The following is an 8,765-nucleotide window of genomic DNA, read 5'->3' as shown; positions in this document are numbered from 1 at the left end:
AGATAATTTATATTCCTGTACATTAAATATTATACAAATATGTTCCTGAAGAACATTATTTGAAGCTATTTTTTAGTAGGACTATGTCTTAAAAATAGCGCATTCCAAAATATTCTTGATATTTTATCAAAAATCTATTAAAGTAAAATACTGCACATCTATATAAATTATTTTCACTCTGAATTTTAAAATTGCCAAATATTAATTTTAAGTAGCTCAATAAATATAATTTGCCCATAATCTTTGATTTAGAGAAAAATAAGAGAGGAGTAAGGAAATGGAAAATAAATCTGAACTTGATTGGAACAAGAACAGTCATTCAAATCTCAGCTACATATTATTACTTTTTAGAGGGGAGATTTCAAAATTAAGCCCTTTATTTTTGGATTGCCACCAAAGGTCACTTTAGATTGCAGGCACATTGTGACGTGTCAGAGGAAAATTGGGTCAGTAGGGTTACATGTAGTATTGACCATTTCCTTGTGGATAGGGGATCTGCTACAGAACAGAATACTGTTGATTTTGCTGTGCGAGATTAAAAAAAAAAAAAAAAAAAGGAAGGTGGTGGTCAGCACAGAACCTGGAGAGGAATGATGTACATCAAAACATCACGGTGGTGCAGTAGCCCCCGCTGCCTCCAAGCCTTCCTCATTGACCTCCACAAAGGACTTGTGCAAGACCTTGGACAGAAATAGGTCTCTCTCCCCTATGATAAGTCTGCCCTGCCCAGACCAAAGGCACCGATCATGCTGATTCAGCAAAGGACATCCTTCATGTTATAATTCTCCTCCAGCTTAAATCTAGGGAGGAACACTTCCACCTCTTGTTTATCCATCATTTCTGGCCTCATCCATTCTATGAATTTCTCAGAAGTAAGTTCTTTTTCCAGCGTTCCCATGTCAATGTTTTCATCTGGAAGCATGATGGTCATATTCAGCTCTTTGACAAGAGGCAAAGCCAGAGTTTTGGTGACTATTTCTCCTTTATAGATCACATTTAAGGGAGCTTTCTTAAACATTACTTGCACAGGTTTCCTCTCCTTCTTGCTGATTTTAAATACTCTTTCCTTGGTCTGCTATTTGTTAAATTGTTTATCCCAGTTTCCTTCGAAGTAGATGGCATTCACAAGAATCAGAGCAATCCTTTCTTTAACTGAATTCGGAGACAGCAGCTCTGCAATTTTATCTTGTCTCGTTAGCTACCCAGTTGTTTTTTTAGTGTTTTCTGGCCTCCTCTGAAGCTTTGAACAAATCGAGCTCTTCCATCTTCGCCTGGAAGAAATTGTGGCAGGAATCTTTAAAAGATGAATTGAAATCATAAGACTTCTCTCTAAAGAGCCTATTGGCAGTTCTAAGCAAGTATTGCGTGTCAGTCCTGCTACTTTCCATAAGTTACTGAAAATCCTTGTGGACATCTTCATGCGCGCCGCCGCTTTTACGCTTTTACGTAAAGAAAGTGCCTGGGACATCAGGGCTGCGGTGTTTCCCTTTGGCCCCATGAAGATCACGACCAGGGCAGAGAAGATGGTCATGGGAAAGAAAAACACGTTTTTTCGAGTTGTCTTCACCCAGCCTTTTCAGAAGGTTTAAGGCAAAGATGCCGTTTGCTTCTGACAGAGTACCTGTGATGGCGAGTCCCAGAGCACAGGCAATGTGGCCGGAGTGAGCGCAACAGGAGCACTCACCTACATAGTATTGTCAGAAAGATTCAAAGGCCAAAAAGTTGTTTCTTTGTACAGAGATGAATATAAAGGGTATATTTAGTGGTATCTCATTATTAATCTATTCAATTGGATGTTCAATATAACAAAAGCTATTTAATTTAATGCTTTTGGGACAATCACCTCAAGTGACTGGAAAGTTGTGTATAAGTTAATGGATATTTATCATCTCTAAAATGTCTAAAACTTTATTCTGAAAGGTGAGTGAAATCTGCTTTCAGGTGCTAGTGAAAATTATATAGTCCTAACTTTCAAGATCTAGCTCTGAGACAGATATATGCTTCATAAAGCCTGTATTCAAACATAAGTTTAAATGCTTTATTTTCCCATGGTAATTCTTGAAAGTGAAAGAAACTCTTGACACATTTCATAAGATCTTTTTAATATGAGGAATATTTTCGAATGATATAAAGAGAAAGCTTTTACTTTTAATAAAGGCAAGTTTTCAGGCAAAATATGTAATGTGGTTTTGTGTTTTAGTGTTGATATTTTTAGTTATTCTGCTCATAGTAAAAGGTAAGTTTAGTGGAAAATAATGCAAAAACAAAACAAAACAAAACAAAATCAGTTGGATGCAGTTACCGAACTATGTAGAAGAAAATAACCTCTAAAGGAAAAACTTTGGTGTAATTGTTACATTAATACTGGACATGACTACTTTCTTATATTGCTTTTAAATATTGAAATAGTATGATTAATTAGCAAAATGAAAAATACTCAAATTACCTGAAAGTTTTCAAATTTTTCAAAATAATTAAATATTTTTAAAGGCATAGAATTATCATAACTTCTAAATTCGTATTGACTTGGTCAAACCCGATAAACATGTATCTAAGAGAAGACAAAGATGAGTGTTTTTAATAAAAAATTTTAAGTAGGTGGAAAATTGAGTTGTCAAATTTACTGCATGTTATTAAAAAAATTTACTGCACACACAAAAATAATAATAACACTCCTTACGGTTAATTTTTTTCTCCAAACCTTCAAACACTGGCAGAGGAATGATAAGTCACACTAATGTGTTTTATTTAGCTTAAAGAAACACATGACTATAAAATGTTACTTGTTCAGATAAATATATATTAGGTTCATTAGTATCTGAGTGGGTCTATTATGAGCATCAACTTAATATGAACTTGACTTTGTATACTTTCTATAGAAAACCTGATCTGGTATTACTTTTTGAAGTTGAAAACCATAATACTATTACAAATAACATCTGTTCATGAGGATTCAGTGATCTCAGTTCAGATGACACAACTCCTAAGTGTTGTCTCTAATAAATTTCAATTCATTAACAGTCATATAAAATCTAAAAATTAAAATAAAATGTCATTGTTTTACTGTTAAAATGCATATATTACTGAAAACCTAGAGAAACAGAAGAATGATCTGATATGCAATAACCCTAACAGATTTTCCTATTGAACTAGAATAGTAACTAAATCAATTTTGAAACCTTTACTTATAGGCTATTGTCATTGTGAGAGTTTCCTAATTTTTACCAGAAAAATCCCCTTTTAACTAGAAGAACAACTTGAAAATGTTGACCTAGATAATTATTAATTATTTTAAGGATCATATATTTATATAAAATCAATTGCATATTTTGATGTTTTTCCTGTTTTGTAATCATTTGCAAATTATAGTGCAGATCATGTTAATAGTTTACCTGACAGAAGGAATAAAAAGCATGTGTCATTATCATAATCTCTAAGTCACTGGGTTTGCTCTTTTCTTTCTCAGACACATTTTTTGCCACCACTGTCCTTTTTCATTACACAAAAGGATGTTGGATGTATCAACATCCAAGAAATAAATTTTTTTTTTCAAGCTTGCTTTTTTTCTCCCAAATTATTTTTACTGCTGAAAATTCTCTTGCCACATATCTTCACCTGTGGAGATCTCATTCAGTTCGGGGATTATTGCACTTATTGATAATAACAAACAATGCTGTATAAAATTAATTTTAAAAATAGGTCCTTCATATTATTGAAGATCTGATAATAAAATATGACACAATGAGAAACTCAAAGGCCAATTTCTATGATCATAGAGGTAAGGAAGTTTCTGAATATTAAAGTTATTTACTGTATCACACAGACATTTACCTATATAGTAAAGATTGTGTCCAGAGGCGCTTAGGGTAGGAAGTACTGTTAGAGATCTCATTACAATGAGATCAGTCAGAGGGGACAATGACTTTAAGGTGTGAAGCATTATATCTGGACTGTAATTCTCTCCTTGCAAAAATAACGCTAAAAATAAAAGGAAGAAGCATTTCTGAAATGGCAAAAAATGGACCTTCAAAAATTCACTTTTTGGAAAAAGCAATGAGAACAATAGCAAAAATTTTCAAAATCAACTTTTTCAGAAATCTGAAATTAAAACCCAAGAAATGTCTAATTTAGAACAATTACTGAATTTTGGTAGAAGAGCAAGCTTTGTAGCTTATTAACTTGCTCCATTCCATTTTCCCTCTCAAAGCCTGCAGTAGCCTTAAAAACCAACAGCCTTGCAACAACCTAAATAAGTGGAAAGATAACTCATGCATATTTATTGAACAAATCCATTTGGCTAAAATGGAAATACTCCTCAATTTGTTGTACAGACAACACAATCTCTACAAAAATCCCAACTTCCTTTTTGCAGAAATTGACAAGCTGATTACAAAATTCATGAGGGCAGGCAAGGGAACTAAAATAGCCAAAACAATCTTGAAAAAGAAGAAAAGTTAGAGGACTCATATTTCCTGATTTTAAAACTTATTATAAAGCTACAATAAAGAAGGCAATGTATGACAGGTATAAGGGTAGACATATAGGTCAGTAGAATAGAATTGAGAGGACAGAAATAAACCCTTATACTTATGGTTAACTGATTTTCAATAAGGTTGCCAAGATAATTCAATTGTGAGACAGTAATATTTTAACAAGTAGCACTGATATGTGGATCTTCATGTACAAAAGATTAAAATTTTTTTTCTTACCTTATTGTTATATCCCAACGAAGCTATTGTAAAAATAAACAAAAAAAAAATAAAGAAACAAAAGAAATGTTTGGCAAATTTGAGGGTACTAACACAGAAAGAAAAAAGGAACAAGAAATATTTTCTCTGGGGTATAATGACCACTGATGTATCCCCTCCCTGAGAGCTACACTCTCCCTGGGTGTCAGGGCCTCTTAAAGCTTGAACCTGATTTCAGACAACCATTAATTGCAGAGCCCTAGTCTTTAAGGTAAATGCAAATCCTCTTCAGAAAAGAACACATTCATCCATGGTTTCAGGTTCTTGCTACAAATAACTTTACCAGTACGATAAGGTGTAGCAACCAAAGATTACCAAGCACACAGTAATGTTTAAATATTCACAAAACCAATAGATACACAGAACATACCTTCAGAAGACTATCAAAATAGAGTTTAAACCAGCCATAAGTTGTTTTAAAATACATTAAATTGGAAATACCTCTAGGAAACAGGAAACTAAACATTACCTGTGGAAATAAGAATCAAGTAGAACTTAAAAAAAGAAAATATAACTGAAATTTAAATTTTGTTGAATATTTATTAGCAGCAGATTTTGAGAATAGAATTAAGAATGATTTGAAAGATAGATCAGATGACATTAGCTATAAGCAGAAAAAAAAAATGGAATCTACAAGATATAAGTTGGAAGACTCAGAGATATAAAATAAAGAATCAAATAATCTAACATATGTTTGATAGGAATTCCAGAAGGAAAGAAATGAGAGAATGGTTTGGAATCAATATTCGAAGAATTAATGACTAAGAGGAAAAATTGCAATCCATACATTAAAGGAGTGTGACATAACAGGTAAAGATTAAATATACACCAAGAAAAATCATAAAAATCTACAAGAAAATTTTAAAAAAGATATTAAAATCAATAGAGGAAATAAAAAAAATCAATAGGTTAGCACACTACTCAATAGCAACAGTAGAAGTCAGTAAAAAGTGGAATAATGAATTTAATAATCTGAAAGAAAATGAATACTAATCTGGAATTATATATTCAGAAAAAAATATTTCAAACTAAAGTAAAAGTAATGACTTTATCGAACACACAAATTTTGAGTTTGTTGCCTGAGAACTTTTCCTAAAGGAAATTCTAAGCAGTATTTTTTCAGGAATGGAAAAGTGATTCCAGAAGAAATGCCCCAAAATAAAAACAGAATAATGAACAAAAAAGGTGTGAATATATAAACAATATGATCAAAGATTAATTGTATTAAAAAGTAATAAATTCGAGTGAGGTTAAACATAAAACAAAATTTAAAAGACCTAAAATATAGTAAAGATGTTACTGGAGGGAATAAATGGGTAAATGGAAATGAAATATTTAAAGGCTTTTATATATTGAAGAAATATATTTATTTGAAATACATGCTTTGTTAAGCATAAAGAGGATTTAGAATAAATGACCAAATAATTGGCTATGACCAAGTGTGAACAAATTTCAAAGGAATGCACCCTATTTTGTTTATTTTCTAGCACATAGAATTAATTTAGATATCTAATACAAAAAAGACAACCCCAAATGTGCATATATTCAGTTATTTTAAAACATGTTATGTAATGACCCATATGTCAAACAAGAAATCATAATTGAAATGGGAAACATTTTTTAACTAAATGATATAAAAACTACTGCACATCAAAATATATTGGCTGCTCCAAAAACAGTAATTAGTTTGACAGTTATGACCTATAATAAGTATGTCGAAAAAGATAAAAGGCTGAAAATCAATATGTTAATTATCCATCTCATGCAATATCCATCTCATGAAACTTCCCAATTCATTCTATGAAACTAGTGAAGCCATTCTCCAGTTTTGGCATTTCAGGATTTCTTCGCACTCTTAAAACTAGTCTTCTTTCAATTTACCAGTCAGTGAAAAGCAGCCCACACTCTCAGACAGGTTTGACCTAATATAGAGAGTTTCGTAGTAGGTTGAATGGTGGCTCTCCAAAGGATATGTCCACATCTTAACCCTCATAACCTGTGATTATGATCTTATTTGGAAAAAAAAAGATCTACAAATATAATTAAGCTAAAGATCTCCAGATGACAGCATTTCAGACTATACTGGTCGGTCCTAAATTCAACAGCGAAAAATGTTTATAAAAGACAAGAAAGAAAAGACAGCAAAGGAAAAGCCATGTGAAGATGGAGGCGGAGATTAGTTTTGCAGCCACAAGCCAAGGGACACCTAATTCTGCTATTAACTGCAAGAGGCAAAAAATGATTTTCCAGAAGAGACTTTGGAAGGAGGGTGGCCTTGTCAACACCTTGATTTTGGACTTCTTGCCTTAAGAACTGTGGAAGAATAGATTTCTGTTGTTTTAAGCTACCAAGTGTGTGGTAATTTGTAACTGTAGCTCCAGGAAACTAATACAGACTTTAAAAGCATTTTGGAATACTAACCCTAAGACTCAATATTATAATTGAGCCATTAAATTAATTAGGTGGCATCTAAAGGGTTGAAGACTAGATCCATGTAATAAATTTTGGCATCCTTTTCTGACTGCATCTGGAGTTTGAATACCTAAAATGGGATAAATGAGTTGAGAGATGTTTTAAGAGCTAATAGAATACCAATGAGGTTATTTGTAGGTAATGGTCTTTTATATGTGTGTTGCTCTGCACTTGCAGTGAAAGGTGCCATCAATCTTTTCTTGTTTAAGTGACCGGTGTTTATATTTGTTGCTATCATTTTAAGAAAATCTAAAGAGTAGACTATGAGCTAGAGAGTAATTCAAATAAGCCAATGAATAGAGAGTCCTAGTGCAAAAAAATTTCTTCTTATATCTCTGCCTATCATTTTTTATCTTTTTATATGAGCTGCTTTTCTTCTGCTTATCATTAGTGTCTCTTATTCTATTATTCTATTTACTTACTCCCATAGTTTCACTTACCATCTGTATATCATTTGCTCCCAAGTGGATATCTCTGACCCAGGTGTCCCTCCTAAACTTCAGACTGGATAATTGATTGATTAGGGACATTTCTACTTTGTTTTACTGCAGCCCAATAGTAACTTCAAAGTAGAAATCAGGCACATTTTTAAAAAAATTGTCTTTTTTGACATACTCTACCTTACTTCTAAGTAAATGACATTGTGAATTTTCCAAGCTATAATTAGAATCTAGTCATGAATTTCTACCTCTCTCTTACCCTGACATACAGAATTAATCACTAATTCTTGTTGAGCTTCTCTACTTTATTTTCCCTGAATCTTTCCAATATGCTCAGTTTGTCATTATCTTTATTAAAGTCCCAATCATTATTGTTCGCCTGACACTCAATAGTTTACTAACTTTTCTTTCTCTTTCTTGTCTTGTTTCTTGGACTATTCATCTGTTGTCAAAATCATCTTGCAAAAGCATGGACTCCCCCTACATAAACTCCTTCAGTATACATGACCATATCCCATCCCCATACTTGACTATACCGTAACCATTGATTGTCTTCAAGCTAAAGTCAAACATCCTCGCAAACTGAATGGTTCATGGACCATTCCCTTAACATTTAGGTTCTCTTTCTCCTCTTTCTCCTCACACCACTTTAAATTGCATGCATTTCTTCCAATTTGCCACATGTTTCTTCAAGGCTTTTGAACTTTTTCCCTCTGCCTGTATTTTTTTCCCCTATATCTCATGTATGTGACCAACTCTTGACGTACTTTGACCCTAGATCTCATGCACTCACAGTGAAGATGTTCCAGATTTCCATGCTTGGGTAAGTTGCCCATGAACCATATCCTTGTTCCTCTCACCTACCTTATCAGCTATTGTTTATGGCACTTACACAAGGTTGTAAATCCTTGTAGCCCCAGATTCTGGTGTAAGTATCAAAAATTCAAATGCCGTCAAGGACCAATAATATAAAGAAAATGTGTTACTATATTTAGAAGGTAGTAGGTATCATAAGTGAAGATTATGGTCAGGAGTATAGGAAAATAAAGCATATATGTGCTTATAGGGCATTCGGTGTGAATTTTAGAATGCTGTATTGGCCAAA

General features: G+C 32.9%; 1 pseudogene; it reads right to left on the bottom strand.

The window, feature by feature from the left end:
* Positions 1–431: 431 nt before the first annotated feature.
* On the bottom strand, positions 432–8,233 carry LOC107504513 (annotated as a pseudogene).
* Between the last annotated feature and the right edge of the window lie 532 nt (positions 8,234–8,765).

Source organism: Rousettus aegyptiacus, unplaced genomic scaffold (assembly GCF_014176215.1).
Source record: "Rousettus aegyptiacus isolate mRouAeg1 unplaced genomic scaffold, mRouAeg1.p scaffold_m13_p_3, whole genome shotgun sequence".
NCBI classification, from domain to species: Eukaryota; Metazoa; Chordata; class Mammalia; order Chiroptera; family Pteropodidae; genus Rousettus; species Rousettus aegyptiacus.
This window is presented reverse-complemented; position numbering and strand designations above follow the sequence as displayed.